Consider the following 18,465-nt stretch of genomic DNA (forward strand, 5'->3'; position numbering starts at 1 on the left):
TCCTGCACAAAACCTCAAAGAAAACAGTGCAATCAAATGGTAATGAAGAGAGGGCCTGAGTGCATACAGTGGTATATTAAACTTGGAGGAGCTAATGTGCATTTTCCTGTGAATCAGCCTCCCCATAGGACTCATTAGGAATGCACATTAAAGATACAGACAAGTGTGCCATTTTTAAATCAAGTGTCTTATTTCTTACAGCACTATTAGTATTGTACGCATTCTGGTAAGTGGCATTTTTGACTGCAATTTAATTGTGCAGCCGGGAAATCTGATTCCATTTCCAAGCTGTAAAAATATCTTCCTGTGAGGGTAGAATGGGGAGAAGTGTGTGTGGGGGGAGGCGTAAAGAGAGTGGATTAGAATAGGAAGTGATCGATTACTTCCTTTTCTCTTAAAAACTAAATATGCTGGTCTTTTGAGCTCAATTCTTACTTAGAATCCATACAAATTCCCACAAAATAGCAGTCTACAAATGGTGCTGAGGAAATGACAGCTGTGACCACACCAGCAATGCTTAGGAAAAGTTGAGAGGCACTTCTGCAAGAGGGTGATTGAACCCATGGGGAGCTTCAGATGGAAAGATGTCACATACGGGGCAATTTGCATGGAGAAGAGCAGAAAAATACTCATATGATTATGATTAGACATGTAGCAGGAAAGCAAAACACAATTTAGCTTATGAAGAAACTGAAATTCAAGTGGGTCAGCCTTGAAGTTCTAAAATTCCTTGCAGGGGCACCTGGGTGACTCTGTGGGTTAAGCCTCTGCCTTTGGCTCAGATCATGATCTCAGGGTCCTGGAATTAAGCCCCACATCAGACTCTCTGCTCAGTGGGGAGCCTGCTTCTCCCTCTCTCTCTGCCTGCCTCTCTGCCTACTTGTGATCTCTGACTGTCAAATAAATAAAATAAAAATCTTTTAAAAATTCCTTGAAGAACAATATCCACTTTTTTTTTCCAGTTCTTATTATACCATGCTTGTAAGAGGCAAACACTTAAAATCTGGTTGCATTTAATTCCAAAGTGTGTTAAAGGGAGATTAAAATTAAAAAAAAAAGAAAAACGACATAAAAGACATTTTTATCTTACAAAGATAGGTCTAAAGAATGAAGTCATTCCTCCAGGATTCTAGGACAATGGCATGCCAGTCACATAACACTACTCCAACTTCATTGTCAATATCCTCTTTCTAGAGAAGGTGATAGACCAGATAAGCATGTTGTTGGTGGATCAAAAGGGTCCAAGGACACAAGTCCTGATGGGATTTCTGAGGAAGGAATTTAAGGCATGGTTTCCTTCTCCAAGGTTTGTCTCTCTTCAGTCTGAGGAGAACAGTTCATGAGTGGTCTCAGATGACTGGATCTTGGGATAAGAGGCAGCACATGTCTATTTATTTCTTTTGATCATTAGAACAGCTACTCAACTGTGTAAACCTTTGGGGGCTCTGGTAGAAGCAGTGCTGAGGGCCAGAGCTGTCATCTGGGACATGGTAGCCAACCCCTTAGAAAAAGAAAGCATAGTGGGATCCTCCCCAACCATAAAAGAATGGTTAGAGTCTACAGCTTACTCAGAGCTGCAAGAAACTGCCAGGCATTCCATCACCTGCTAATTTGCCACAGGGAACAGATCATCTGTCATATGACTTTCAAAAAGAGATAAACTGAAGATACATAAAGTTGGGTTAATAGAAAACATGGTATCAGAAGGATTTAAGATATAAGAGCAACTGTGAGACACCAAATGAAATCTTGAGGAAAACTATGAAATTTGATCCAAGAGATGAAGAATCTTGACAGACACATAATCACAGAATGGGCCATTAATTAAAAATCTACCTTTCAGATGACCTCACTCCAGTGTGTTTTATAGCTGATTCTACCAAATTTTAAATATTTTATCATTTCTTTCTAGGTCATAGGAAAATATGGAAAGAATTTCAATTTGCCCTATAAAGCTAACGTTTTTGCTAATGATATTAAAGGAAACTTAGCCCTGGTCTCAAAGTATAAAAATAAACTTCACAATAAAAAAGTATGACAGTTGTTTTAGAGAAAAATTTTGTAACAGATTTTATTAGTCAGTATTCTCCATAAAACTAGAGCCAGTAGGATAGACAGTAATATCTATAAGAGATTTGTTATAGGAATCTGTTCAGGCAGTTATGGATGCAAGAAGGCCCACAATCTGCATCTGCAAGCTGGAAAACCAGGAAAGGTGGTGGTATAATTCAGTCCAAGTTCAAAGGCCAAAGATTCAGGTTGATGTTCTAAACCCTGGTCTGAGTCTGAATGCCCAAGAGAGTCCAAGGGCAGGGGAATATGGGTGTCTCAGTTCAAGCACAGAAAGAAGTTGCCCTTCCCCTGCCTTTTTGTTCTGTTCAGGCCCTCAACAGATTGGATGATGACCACCTGTAATCTTCTTTACTCCTCCTACCAGAAATGTGTTCTGGAGAAATCCTCAAAAACACAGGCAGAAATAATATTGTGCTAGTGTCTGGACATCCTTTAGCCTTGTCATGATGACACATAAAATGAACCATCACACATACTGAAGGGATCTTCCTAAGCAAACCCTATTTTATGACAGAAAATAATCATTTGCCAAAGCTTCTATGAAAAATGTAAAAGATAATAGATTGGGAAAAGTATTTATTCTGAATGAATATGACCAACAAAAAGGTAGTAATTTTTAAAGATTATATGTATTTATTTTAGATATGAGGAGGGGCAGAGAGAGATGGAGAGAAAGAATCTCAAACAGACTCACCACTGAACTGTGTGCCCCACAATGGGCTTGATCCCACAACCATGACATCATGACACGGCACTTAACTGAATGAGCCATCTAGTTGCCCCCAAAATAATATTTTTAATATATACAAGTTCTTCTAATTAATAAGAGTAAACTAAAAAAAAAGCAATAGAAAATTTAGTGAAGGATATTAACAGACAAGCCACAAAGGACATATAATGGTCCTTATATTTACATTATATAGTTTTATAATTCAACATATAAACATATGTTTAAACAGAAAAAGATTTTCAGCATCACTAGACATCCAAATTATGCATCATGAGGTCACCTGGGTGCCTTAATTGTTAAGTGTCTGCCTTTGGCTCAAGTCATGATTCCAGAGTCCTGGGTTCAAGCCCTGCCTGAGGGTCATAGTTTGGTGGGGAGCCTGATTCTCCCTCTTCCTCTGCCCCTGCTTGTGTTCCCTCTCTCACTGTGTCACTCTCTGTCAAATAAATAAATAAAATCTTTAAAAAATTTTGGATCATAAATGACATACACTTTTTCACTCATCAGATTAGCCGAAGTTTAAAAACTTTATGGTATCCCATGATTTTGAGGAGAAAAGGCATGTCCACCATTGATTTGCAAGTATGAATTGCAAAATTGTTTTGAAAAATAATCAATCTCTGTAAATTTAAAAGGCACCTCTTATTTAAACAAGTTATCATATACTTTGGATGTCAATTCCCTCCTCTGTCACTCATGAATAAACAAAATCATTTTTAAAAAGTCTAAAAAAATAAAAATGAAAGAATAAAAAATAGAAAAAAGAAAAACATGAGGACAAAGAAAAGAATACTTGCATATTCCTCAAATTATCAAGAGACAGGGGCGGCGGGGAGGGTAAGGGAATACTGCAAAGGTGATTATTACATTTATTTTTAAACACTTCTACTTTTTTCTCTAAGCATTTCTATTTACAACTATGAATTTGTACTTTTTTCTTTGTGATAAAAAAGTATTATATATATAAACCTAAACATAAGTATATCTTGTGTAAGTCATATATATCACTATATCATATAAATATATTGTATATACCATGCATATTATACATGAATCTCTATCATTCATTTATAAATTATAGTTCTTAATCACAAAAATAAACAGTCACAAAAAACTTACAATAAAATGTTCCTTGGACTCAACTAAAGATTTGGGAAGTATGAAGATGCCTTGATGTATCCTTTCTTGACTGCTGACAAGGCAACTTCCCACTCTGTCCGATGCGAGATGAGACTTACCCAAACTGCCTCTTCTAGTGATCTGCCTCTTGATCTTGATTTAAAACAGTTTCCCCAAAATTATACTATCGCAGCAAGGATCGTATGGGTTATTTCTACAACCCAAAGATCAACTGTTTTAAAAGGACCCAGAATTTATGTAATGCAATTTACCAGGAATAATACAGTTAATAATAAGGCACGTGCTTGCAATTTGTATAAAGGAGCATAGATAGTAAAGGAACCAGGATTTATGGTCAGACCTGAATCTGGGTCAGGTTGGGCCCCTAAAGTAAGTGACAGCACCTCTGTCAACTGCCAAACTTAGAGAATAACAGTAATTCCCCTGTTGGTTGCACAAATGCTTCACATTGTTGGTTTCATGTACACATTAGGGAAAAGACATCTAAGTAAAATCCCTAGTCCAGGATTTTGTGGTTGCTCAATGACTCAATACATGGTGGTTACTTTTATTATTATTAGGTCATGACTGTACAGGTATGGGGTGATACCTTATAATGTCATCTCATCGAGGAAAAACAGATTATATTTTATTTCAGTTTTATGTTATTTTCAATTTTATTTAAAGAAATGTTGGGCAGACACATGAAAAAATGTTCATCATCACTAACCATCAGGGAGATTCAAATTAAAACCACATTGAGATACCACCTGACACCAGTTAGAATGGCCAAAATTAGCAAGACAGGAAACAACATGTTTTGGAGAGGATGTGGATAAAGGGGAACCCTTGTCCACTGTTGGTGGGAATGCAGGTTGGTGCAGCCACTTTGGAGAACAGTGTGGAGATTCCCAAAGATATTAAGAATAGAGCTTCCCTATGACCCTGCAATTGCACTGCTGGGTATTTACCCCAAAGATACAGATGTAGTGAAAAGAAGGGCCATCTGTACCCCAATATTTATCGCAGCAATGGCCACGGTCTCCAAACTATGGAAAGAACCAAGATGCCCTTCAACGGACGAATGGTTAAGGATGATATTGTCTGTATACACTATGGAGTATTATGCCTTCATCAGAAAGGATGAATACCCAACTTTTGTAGCAACATGGATGGGACTGGAAGAGATTATGCTGAGTGAAATAAGTCAAGCAGTGAGAATCAATTATCATATGGTTTCACTTATTTGCAGAGAATAACAAATAGCATGGAAGATAGGGAGAGATGGAGAGGAGAAGGGAGTTGAAGGAAATTGGAGAAGGGGATGAACCATGAGAGACTATGGACTCTGAAAAACAAGCTGAGTGTTTTGAAGGGGTAGGGGTTGGGAGGTTGCGCCAGCCTGGTGGTGGGTATTGTGGAGGGCATGTATTGCATGGAGCACTGGGTGCAGTGCATAAACAATGAATTCTGGAACACTGAAAACAAATTTAAATAAATAAATAAACATAGTACCATTGATTATATTCCTAAAAAAAAAAGGAAAGAAAAAGAAAAAGAACAAGCACTTGACTTAAATAAATAAATAACAAAACAAAACAAAAAACTTCACCTAATTGTTAGGCACACCATTTTTCCATGACAAATTATTGTTAGTTTGAGTAACTACAATGGACACATTTACGTATGACTTTTACCGAGACACAAGAAATAATTCACTGATATAATATGAAATTAGTTTTTATACATATCTAACCAATATGGATGTTTCCTATCTCCTAGGCTGGTCTGAAAATGAAAACCTGTATTCCACAATAAAATGTAACACATCTGTTTCTTTTTTTTTTTTTTGCCCTTTTAATTTATATATATTAGTGGGGTTTAGTGCCTTTTCATGTATTTATTTAGTTTTTGCTTTTTTTTTTTTTTTTTGGAAGGGGAGGCGAACCATAAGAGACTATGGACTCTGAAAAACAACCTGAGGGTTTTGAAGGGTCAGGGGTGGGAGGTTGGGGGAACAGGTGGTGGGTAATGGGGAGGGAATGTTTTGCATGGAGCACTGGGTGTTGTGCAAAAAGAATGAATACTCTTACGCTGAAAAAATAAATAAAATGGAAAAAAAATAAAAAAAAAAACATCTGTTTCTTATGTGCATGGGGTCTTTATTCATTATTTTAACAGACTTGTGTGTTTGCCTGAGTTGTCATTAATGTTTTGCCTCATTCCCGGTGGCAGTTCCTTCCAAGTGCTGAAAGTGACCTACCCAAATGAGGGTGTTCTCTCAATCTTTTTCATTTGATCCATAACATTTTTTTTTAGTTTCCTATTACTGCTGTAGCAAATCACCACAAAATTAACAACTTACGGTTTTGTAGGTCAGACATTTGGTGAGGGTCTCATTAGACTACAGTAAAGGTACTGGAAGGACTGTGTCCCTTTCTGGAGCCTCTAGGGGAGGACCGTTTTCCTTGCTCATACAGGTTATTGGCAGAATTCAGTTCCTGTAGTTGCAGGACTGAGATCTCTGTCTCCTTCCTGGAAAGCAGCTGAAGGCATTTTGGAACCTCTGTAGGACACCCACATTCCTTGGCTCATTGCCCCCTCCTCCTTCTTTAAATGCAACACTCTCACATTTTGAATTCTTCCCTCTTCTTCCATTACATCCCTCAATGCCCAAGCCAGATAATATTGGGTCCATCTGGATCATTAAGGATAAGGTCCCCATGTATCTCTAGGTGCATCCTCTTAATCACATTTTCAAAATTCCTTTTACCATGGGAGGTAACATATTCACAGGTTCCTGAGAACAGAGTGTGGACATATTTGAGAAGACCATTATTCAGTCTGCCACACTACTGCAAGAAACTCTGTGGTCCACAGACTGGGCATCCTACTACTGTAGCACATTCAGGCTTTCTCCTCTCCTCACTGTCATGCAGAGAAAGTCATGGCACAATGCACAAGGACTATCATTTTCACTTGCACTGGATTTTCAGCCTCTCAGATTTGGTGGATACACAAATGGTGTCACTTAATAAAGACCAGTCTTTGCCACCATCCAGTTGCAGATTCTCCACAAAGGACCCAAGGCTATATTTATATTTTCTAATATGCATATTCAATACCTTCAGAACACACCCTTTTTAAGAACCATAAAATGCAAAAAACATGAGAGAAGCAAGCAATAACTTGGTTTAGACTACTTCCAGGGAAGGTGCTTCAAAAATGTTTTCAATTAGGACCAAAAAAAAATTATAATGCCTAGATGAACTTTAAAAAATAAAAAGTGGGAAAGAAAAGATTCCTCTTTAAATGTAAATGAATTTAAATATAATAATTTCTTAACTGAGCTACTACTTGAATCGCTATCAAAATCATCTCCAGGGTGCCTAGGTGGCTCAGTGGGTTAAGCCTCTGCCTTCAGCTCAGGGACCTGGGATGGACTCCCGCATCAGGCTCTCTGCTTAGCTGGGAGCCTGCATCCTCCTCTCTCTCTGCCTGTCTCTTTGCCTACTTGTGATCTCTCTCTGTGTGTCAAATGAATAAATAAAATCTTTAAAAAAATTATCTCCAAATATTTGGCTTTTGTATTGGAAAAATAAAGCTAACATATCCATTCACATGGCTGAAATCTTTCTAGATGCAAATGAAAATGAATGTTAAAATTCAGTACATTTAAAGAAAATGGTTTCTAGTATGAATTCATTTACTTTTGAATAATCTGCACAAGACTAAGGGCATGTCAAAAAGGCCAATACCTCATCTTCATGGTTATGACCCCATTTTCTTAGTGCCAGTGTCTTTGCCCATATCTGCTCCATATGGACTATTTGGGATATAGCTTGCAAACCTGGGAAGTGTTTTTAAAATACAATGTTCATGGGGAACCTGGATGGCTCAGTCCATTGAACATTTGCCTTCCAATCTGGTCATGATAACAGGGTCCTGGTATCAAACCCCCATCAGGCTCTCTGCTCAGTGGGCAACCTGCTTCTCCCTCTCCCTTTGCCTGCCACTCTTCCTGCTTATATGTGTGCTCTCACTCTCTCTGTGTCAAATGAATAAAATATTCAAAAAATAAAGATTTAATTTAATTTAATTTAATAATATAGGATGTTCCTATACTTGTCCAAGGTTGGCCATCCATCAAGGTTACCTCCCTTCCTTCACTTTCGTTTTCTCTCTACCACTTACGATTCAATATTCCATATAAAAGGCCCATTTATTGGTGCATAAATAAGTGATTATACTCCATTTGAAATGATTATACTCCAAACATATAACAACAGCCATGAGGCTCCTTGCCCTTTGATGCACTATCAAACAGTATGAGTTTTACAGTCTAGAATGTTATATGATGATGACATCATAGGTCCAAGGCAAGGAATATGACATTTAGTATGAATGAATCATTATTCTTAGAAGTCTTTATTTGAATTCTTCTCTTTCCTTCTCACTTGAGGGTGTGTTGCGGAGTAGTGGTGTTTATCTGATTTATCTTACTGTCTGCACATCTTCTGTTGCTCAATTCAATTTTCTTCCCCTAGGGTCAACTGAACTATAACAGCAAAGACCTAGGTGATGACAGGACAATTCTGAGTAACAACACCCACAAGAATGTGAGCGAGCATGTGTTCTGCAGAAACCAAACTCTTAGACTAATGTCCCTGCCTGACCACTTTCAGTGGGCACATCATGTCATCTCTGCAAAAGAATGCACGTTTGAAATAAATAAACAAACAAAAAGCAGAATCAGACTCATAAATATAAAGAACAAACTGATGGTTGCTAGAAGGAAGAGGGCAGGGAGACAGGTAAAAATCTGTGAAGATGAAAGGGAGAAATGGGCTTCCAATTATAAAATGAATAAGTTATGGAATAAAAGGCACTGTATAGGGAATACAGGCTATATTGTAATGGCATGGTTTGGTGACAGTACCTACACTTGTGGCAAGCACAGTATAACATACAGAGAAGCTGAATCACTATGTTGTATACCTGAAACTAACATAACATTGTGTATCAACTATACTCAATTAAAAATAAGGCACATCAGTATACTTAGAATGGTAATGTTCTGCCTCAGATAAGTTTATTAACTACCACCAAACCAAACTCAAATATCATGGTGGAGCTCAGAAGACATCCATTTCCTTCTTACATGAGCTGATGGCCCGTGGCCTGGAGTCTGTCCCTAAATTCTCAGTCCCAACTACTTAACTGTATAATGAACATTCTCTGGTAGAAGATCGGTAAGCTTCCTTCCATCTAGAAATCCCTATAATTTTAGTCATTAGAACAGAATAACCATTCTCTAATGAAATAAAACATGCTTGGAATGCAAAGGCACAAAGAACTGTAACCTAATCCTGGAAGAAGTTATTTTTTCCTTGTGGTATCTTGAGGTCCAGTCCACATCCATTCTCAAGAGCAAAGATAATGGCTGATGAGGAATGTCCTATTTCATACTATAATTCATTCTAATGATAAAGGAAGACTTGAGAGCAAACTGTGTGTCGCTTCCCATACAGCCACAGGAATGAATAATTAACTCGCTTCAACCACCATTTGTGGAACTCCAACCATGTGCCATGATGCATTGGTTGGTTTAACCACCATGAGAAATAAGGAAACAGTTCTAACACTAATATGATCAGGACAAATGAAAAAATATTCTTTAAATACTCCATCCAATACAATATGATCAGGGTGATAATAAGTGGTGGTATAAACAGAATAATGATTAACTCTAATTTATATTGACACAAGGCCTGCATGTCCAAGAAAAAACTATATATGTGCCATAACTATGCAGTCAGAGAAGATAAAAGCAATTGTCTCTGAAAAGCTGACACTGAAACAGGACTTCAGTTTTTGTGCTAAATAAAGACATCAGTTTGTCCACTCTTCACACTTATGGTAAAATCAGGATGCAACGTTAAAGGAAATAACTGGTAATGATCCTGGAACAAAGCTGCATGATGCAAGTGCTCCACTGGGTAGAAACAGACAAGGAGCAAGTTTGAGGGTTCTGTGCAATGAAGGTCATTTTCCAGTCCATTCAGCAGAATCAATACAGTGCCTTGGACTTGCAATAGGTTTCATAAGTCATACATTGACTGGGCCATGTATCAACCTCCGCCCTGCATAGGTTTCAATGCCCCTCATCGACAAGCATTGCTGAATAAAAATGTGTGATCAGAATCTACAATCGGAGTGGAATAGTGCCCACACATAGACTGGCTGAGAAACCGAATGGACAACCAACAGCAAAAAGTACCATCATTTTCAGGAGACTATGTTAATTCTGAAACTGATTTCCAAAGTCAAAATTGAAACTGCCATCAGAGGCTACCTCTGAAATTCCATTTCATGGAAGACGTTTGTCTCAATTAAAATAGCATTCTGTCCAAGTTGGAAAGGTCCAGAGAATCATGCCAATGTCTGGCATTCTTTCTGATATGGTTTTCTCATGGGAAAAAATACTTGACAAAATAGAATAAGAAACAGACAAGGGGAACTGTAAGCACCAGGAAACATCATTCATTCCTCCAGGCACTCTTGCAGGTGCTAACAGTGAGCAAAAGTTAAAAATCCCTGTTTCCTGGAGCTCATACTCCACCAAGAGGAGACAGAAAATAAAGAAATAAATAAGCATGTCATACATAGTATATGGGAAAATGATAAGCACAATGGAAAAACCAAAACAGTAAAGGCAGGGAAGTAATCTGGGGGGAGTAGGGCTGCATCAGAGCAATCCATGTTGCAATCAGCTACAAAATATGATATCAAAGCACAATTTTCAGATGCCACCACTCTCAGTAACACCATCAATGTTCACTGTCCAGGCAAAGGGAAGAAAATCCCTGGGATTCACTCAAATTCAGTTTACAGTTTGACCTCCAAGGTGGCAACCAAAAACTATGCAAAGCAGACATTTCCCAGGCCCTTGTCTCCATCTGGAAATTTATTTGATGGGCCAGAAAAATAAAACTCTCACTGTAATAATAGCTAATAATTATATAACATTTTCTGTGATTATCCAGGCACATTCTAAGAGTTTACAAGTGTTGAGTGATTCAGTGGCTCACGTCACTTCAATAAACTATATTAATTATCAACCCGTTTTCCAAAAGAAGAAGACCAAGACATTGAGGTTCACATGAAATGTGGACTTGGGATTCCACACCAGATGTTGCAGCTCCAGAACTTAACTACGGCTGTACAGAGTCATGGGCCTGCGGCTAACAATCTTCCCATTATCTCCACGTGGACAGCAAACGGGCAACATGAACTTATTGTGCTTAAAGTAAAACTTCGGATATTTAATACATCTTCCCTCCCTACCTTTTCCACCTCTGCACACCTGCTCCTCACTCAGGCTCCCAGGACTGTCTTTATAAATTGCATACCCTTCACACAGCTGCTCAGGCCCAAAACATAAGCTCTGATTTATCTGTCTCTCTCACAGCCTTCATCTGATATGTCTGAAAATCCTGCAAAATATTTCTCATATCCCGCAATCTCCAGTCACTTCTAGACTGCTGTCAGGTATCACCCACAAGACAGAACAGCCTTCTGGCTAGACTCTCTACTTCCCTCTTGCTACCAAGAGTCAATTCTCCCTCTTCCAAGTATGAGAGAGCTTTCAAAATGCAAATTAGATCATATCATCCCCTTGTTCAAGTCAATCTGACAATTTCTCTATGAGTCAGGGCTCTCCAGAGAAACAACAATAGGATGGAAAGAGACACAGAGAGACAACAAGAGACAGAGAGACAGAGATTTATTTATTTCAAGAAATTGGCAGGATGCCTGGGTGGTCCAGTTGGTTAAGCCTCTGCCTTTGGTTCATGTCATGATCCCAGGGTCCTAGGATCAAGCACCACGTTGGGCTCTGTGCTTGGATGGAAGCCTCCTTCTGTCTGTCACTCTGCCTGCTTGTTCTCCTTTCCATCACTCTCTCTCTCTTTCTGTCAGATAAATAAATAAAATCATGCGGAGTGGGAGGAAGGTAAGAAAGAAGTTGACTAATGCATTTTTGGATACTGGCAAGTTCAAAATCTGAAGAGTGGGCCAGCAGCCTAAAAATACCAGCTAGAGGTAATGTAGTAGTCTGCCATCTCTAGACTGAAAGCTCAGGAAGAATTACTGTGTTTCAGGCTAGAGAAAGAATTCCCTCCTCTTCATTCTTTTCTCTTGAGGCCTTCAACTGATTAAATGAGGCCTGCCTACAGAAAGGAGGGTAATCTGCTTTACCTAAAGTCTACTGATTTAAATGTTCATCATATTTTAAAAAGCACCTTCATAGCAACGTCTATACTGGTGTTTGTCCAAACAATAGGGCACTGTAGACTTGTGAAGTTCACACATAAAATTAACAATGACAGCTTCAAAAATTCAGAACAAAAACCTATGGCCTATAGGTCTCTTTCTACATTTCTGCTCTCCCCTTATCCTTTCTTTGAACCACTTGGGCTTCTTGTTCTGGGTATGTGACATGCTCCTTCCTATCTGCAAAAATGCCATTTCTTTGTTTTTCCTGTTCTTTGTATCTAGAATGTTCTTCCTCCAGGACTCCATATGCCTTCATCCTTTACTTAATTTAGGTTTGTCTCCAATGTCACCTCCTCAGGGAGGCCTTCCTGAGATATGCCTTCAGCATATCTCCAACAGACCAGTACCCCTTAGTAACCTCTAAGCCCTTTGTTTGCCATCATAGTACTTCCCAGTGTCTATAAGCATACTGTGTGTTTGTTTACTGTCCCCGTTTGCCCCACCTAAATTTTTTAAGTATTTTATTTATGTATTTGAGAGAGTGATCAAGAGAGAGAACATGAGCACAGGCAGAGGGAGAGGGAGAGGGAGAGGGAGAAGCAGACTCCTGCTGAGCAGGGAGCCTGATGTGAGGCTTGATGCCAGGGCCCAGGGATCATGACCTGAGCCCAAAGCAGATGCCCAACCAACTGAGCCACCCAGGTGCCCCCAAGATGTTTTATTTAAACATTTAAAGCTCTAGTTTTATTCACTGTAAGATTGAATACTGTCTGCCACATTGCTTGTTCTCAATAAATGAAGCTCAATAAATGAAGGACACTATAAAAGTAATTTTTTAAATTACTTTGGCAGAAAGAACTATGGAAATTTTAAGAAACATTAATATCAGTTTTCAAATATTTATGATGTGAATGAAACTATAATGGTATAATTTTTTTGCTGTATTTTTTATTCCATTCCACATTCTGTTTTGCTGTAGTGGTTGTTTTTTGTGTTCATCTAAGGTTCTTACCAACCTTCCATGTTTCTGATTTTTTTTAAAATTTTCTTTATTTATTTGTGAGAAAGAGAGAGAGACCATGAATGAGATGAAGGGCAAAGGGAGAAGCAAACACCCTGGCAAGCAGGAGTCCAATATGGAACTCAATGCCAGGACTCCAGGATCATGACCTGAGGCAAAGGCAGATGCTTAACCAACTGAGACACCCAGTTTTTTTTTTTTTTTTTTTTTTTTTTTTGGTTTTTTTTTTTTTTTGTTTGTTTGTTTGTTTTAAGGTTTTTTTTTGTTTGTTTGTTTGTTTGTTTGTTTTAAGGTCACGACTCTTAATGTTCTTTCCTTCCTAGTACATTACACTTGGATCAACTGGCCCCATCAAAGCACACTACAGTGAATTACCATCATTTTTTTAAAAATCATACAACATGGGGCCACCTGAGTGGTTCAGTTGGCTAAGCCTCTGACTGGTTCAGGTCATGATCTCAGGATCCTGAGACTGAGCCCTCCATCAGGCTCCCTGGTCAGAGGGGAGTCTGCTTCTCCCTCTCTCTCTGCACCTCCCTGACTCATGATCTCTCTCTCTCTCTCTCAAATAAATAAAAAAATATTTTAAAAAATATATATAACTCTATGTTGTACAGGTCTCCAGAGCTTATTCATCTTGCGTAACTGTAACTTTGGAAGCTATATTAACCATAAAATGTTGTGCACTTAAAGTCATGTTAATAGGGTAGATCTCATGCTAAAAATCTTCTTACCACAAAGAGTTCTGCCCTACTTGTTCCCTATGCTCTTTTCAGAAGGAGGTGTCACTAACCAGAGCAGATTTCCAATGTCTCCATTTGTATTCTCCTGTGTTATATCACTTTCGGGTAGCCAGCTTATCTGGTGCCCCAACATTCCATTTATCTTCAGTTATTTCCTCAGAAGACTCCACTTTCCACACCTAATTCTCTGCTTGTGGAGATCCAGATAAATCTTCCACCTCAGGATGAATTTGTGTCTGTTCAGAATGGCTTCATAGATATCCAGCTAAATTTGAGGCCAGATTAAACGACCTCCCTACTCAGCTGCCCTCTTGCCCAAGAAACAATGTTTTCTAATAAAAGTCCTCTGGAAATGTCCATATTGTACATAGACTGAGCATAGGGTGATTTTTTTTCCTTTTGGATTTTCTTTTCAATTTAAGATTTTTTTGTCTTCAAAACGTTTTATAATTACTATATAATAAACATTTCATTACATTATTATTTTTCCCAAAACAACATGATTTCTTAAAAGTTTTTATTTTTTAAATTTCTTTTTTTTCTGTACCAATGAAATAAACATATTTTATTTTTAGAAGTTTTAAAAGGGCAGGTAGGTGCCTAGAAACCAGTGTCAGAGAGCTTGATAAAAGAGAAAGTTCAAAGCTGAATGAATGAATGATTAACAAATCTCTTACCATTGCTGGTATTTTAAGCTTTGAGTCTTTTTTTTTCACTTTTTTTTTAATTTCTTTTCAGTGTAACAGTATTCATTGTTTTTGCACCAAACCCAGTGCTCCATGAAGTACAGCCCTCCCTATTACCTACCACCTGGTTCCCCAAGCTCCCAACCCCCACCACTTCAAAACCCTCGATTGTTTTTCAGAGTCCATAGACTCTCATGGTTCATAGCCACTTCCAGTTTCCCTTAACTCCCTTCTCCTCTACATATTCCCATAACCTCCATGTTCTTTGTTATGCTCCACAAATAAGTGAAACCATATGATACTTGACTCTCTCTCCTTGAATTATTTCACTCAGCATAATCTCTTCCAGTGCCATCCATGTTGCTACAAAAGTTGGGTATTCATCCTTTCTGATGGAGGCATAATACTCCATAGTGTATATGGACCAGATCTTCCTTATCCATTTGTCCGTTGAAGGGCATCTTGGTTCTTTCCACAGTTTGGCGACTGTGGCTATTGCTGCAATAAACATTGGGGTACAGATGGCTCTTCCTTTCACTACATCTGTATCTTTGGGGTAAATACCCAGCAGTGCAATTGCAGGGTCATAAGGAAGCTCTATTTGTAATTTCTTGAGGAATCTCCACACTGTTCTCCAAAGTGGCTGCACCAACTTGCATTCCCACCAACAGTGGAAGAGGGTTCCCCTTTCTCCACATCCTCTCCAACACAGGTTATTTCCTGCCTTGCTAATTTTGGCCATTCTAACTGGTGTAAGGTGATATCTCAATGTGGTTTTAATTTGAATCTCCCTGATGGCCAGTGATGGTGAACATTTTTTCATGTGTCTGATAGCCATTTGTATGTCTTCATTGGAGAAGTGTCTGTTCATATCTTCTGCCCATTTTTTTTTTAAATATGATTATCTGTTTTTTTGTGTGTTGAGTTTGAGGAGTTCTTTATAGATCCTGGAAATCAACCTTTTGTCTGTACTGTCATTTGCAAATATCTTCTCCCATTCCATGGGTTGCCTCTTTGTTTTGTTGACTGTTTCCTTTGCTGTGCAGAAGCTTTTGATCTTGATGAAGTCCCAGAAGTTCATTTTCACTTTTGTTTCCTTTGCCTTTGGAGACATATCTTGAAAGAAGTTGCTGTGGCTGATATCAAAGAGGTTACTGCCTATATTCTCCTCTAGGATTCTGATGGATTCCTGTCTCACGTTGAGGTCTTTTATCCATTTATTTATTTATTTTTAAAGATTTTATTTATTTATTTGACAGAAAGAGATCACAAGTAGGCAGAGCAGCAGCCAGAGAGAGAGGGAGAAGCAGGCTCCCCACTGAGTGGAGACCCTGATGCAGGGCTCCATCCCAGCATCCTGGGACCATGACCTGAGCTGAAGGCAGAGGCTTAACCCTCTGAGCCACCCAGGTGCCCCTCAAATACATAAGTTAGATAGATATACTAAGGAAACATTCCAGAAATAAAAGATTTTAATCTGCAGAATCAAAAGACATGTCTCAGGAAAAACTGACAGATGCAACATGCATACTGAAAAAAGAAAGTAGTAAGTATATTTTATAAAGGAACATTAGAATAAAAATACAAATCTTGGAAAATATTGAAAGAAATATACACATACCAAAACACCAGGCCTCAAAGATAACCTCAAGTCATTCCCAAAAGTAGAAATAATAAGACAAAATGCCTTGATCACAATGAACAAAGAAATTAATAATGAAACCAAAACATAAAAATAAAAACTAACAAAGTCTCTACCACTTGGAAACTTAAAGACTCAGTTCATATTCAAAGAAGAAATAAAAACTAAATTTTTGCTATAACTACAAAACAGCAGTAATTAAAAGGATGCCTAGAAGAACCTATGGGTTACATCTAAAGCAGAGCTCAAGGAAAAATGCATAGTCTTATATGTATATGATAAACAGAAAAGATAAAAATACATGTATTTTTACATGTTGACCATCTTTCATTACATGCAGGGTTTACATGTAGATTATCAAATGGTTGAAAATAGAAATTATAGAAAAATTATTAGAAAATAGATAAGAAAAGAAAACCAAGAGTAATGGGAGAATTAGTAAGCATAAACTGAAAACAAACAGAAAAGTGAAAATGATAGTAATGATAAGTCCAAGAATTTCAGTACATATATACAGGCATACAGACACCTACTGTTACCTAGTCTAATTTCAACAAACAAGAAAGCACAAATAAACAATCTATGAAATTATAAGGGGAGGAACTTTAGGAATCCTAAGCCTGAACTTAATGTGACTTTAAAAATCTGAAGAAATCATTTTCTTCAAAATATAAATTGCCAAAACTTATATAAGAAGTGGAAATTCAAATCAATTACTCTAGAGGAAATACAAAAAATTGATACTGTTGACGGCTCCCTAAATCAGTGAGTTTAGATGATTTGACAAGGGAATTCTATCATTCCTTTAAGAAACAGATAATGCCACTGTACTTTCAAACTATTCTACATCAGGGAAGGATAAAGAAGACTTTCAGTCCTCTGCTTTAAACTACTATAACATTGATTCACAACAACAACAAAGATTACATTAATAAAGAAAATACAATTCATGAATGTCAATGCAAAATCCTTAAGAAAATATTAAAAGAACACTATACAACAAGCCGGTCACCTTAACCTCAAAATTCAAGAGTGGATAAAATTTATTGAGTTGATTAATGTAAATCATCATTGAGGAACTTCTGGGGGAGATGACAGAGTAGGACGATCCTAAGCTCACCTTCTCCCATGCACACAACTAGATTACAGCCACATTAGTGTAAAAAACCTAGAAAATGACTGGAAGACTGGAAGAACACAATCTCCACAGATAAATGTAGAGAATAGCCCAAGTAAACAAGGGTAGGAGGTGTGAGGACACACCTGGGAGCCAAACAGACCCATAGGACTGCTCATGTAAGGGCAGGACATGGTGGTAAGGAGAGGGGAGAGGTACAGATCCCCACATGTAGCTCACAAATGTAGGGTACCCACACGGGGAAAACGAATCCCCATAACATTTGGTTTTGAGAATTGGAGGGGCCTGGCTACCTGAGTTCTTACAATCAGTGGTGTTTTGCAACTGGAACTTTAAAATTCAGTTGGTGCTTGGCTTTGGGAGAGTGGGAGAGCAAGAGGAAAATGAGTTTTCACCCTTAAAGAGACAGCATAACAGCAGACCATGCAGAGATAGGGGAACCTAGATCCCTGGATACCTGCAGAGATAGACCCAGCCTAGGTCCAGGGACACTTGCCTCCCATGAGGGGCTGGGAGCCTGGCCAGACTGCAATCCTGAAACGCGCGCCTCCCACACCCTCCCCTGGGAGAGGTGCTCATAGGTGCTAGCCTGGAGCTCTGGTATCTGGAAAAACCAGACATTACCAGCCCAGGACAGCGGGAAAATCTCTGTGTGCGATCTCTGCTTGGAACCTCTCTGGCGGTCTGGAGCTGCCAAGACAGCCTACGCTGTCCTGGTATTGGGTACAACGAAGAAACTCCTGCATCCCCAGGGACAGTGACTCAGAACCGGCTCTCCCAGCAGCTCTGCAGAGCATTCTGAGGCTTCTCTCTGAGAGGGAGGTCGGGGTGCAGTTTGCTCTCCTCTAAACCTCCAAAAACCATCAAAAACTGTCAAGGCAAGAGAAAACAGATGAAAGAACATAAAAACCTCCAGAGAACAAAAAGCCTGAAAAAAACAGTTTCCTCAGAGCCCACCCCCTTGAGTGGAGCGGGAGGACCTAACTCAGGGAACATCATTGTCTGAAAACCCACGTGGCAGGCCCCTCCCCCAGAA

The sequence above is a fragment of the Meles meles genome, unplaced genomic scaffold (genome assembly GCF_922984935.1).
Source record: "Meles meles unplaced genomic scaffold, mMelMel3.1 paternal haplotype, whole genome shotgun sequence".
Taxonomy (NCBI): Eukaryota; Metazoa; Chordata; class Mammalia; order Carnivora; family Mustelidae; genus Meles; species Meles meles.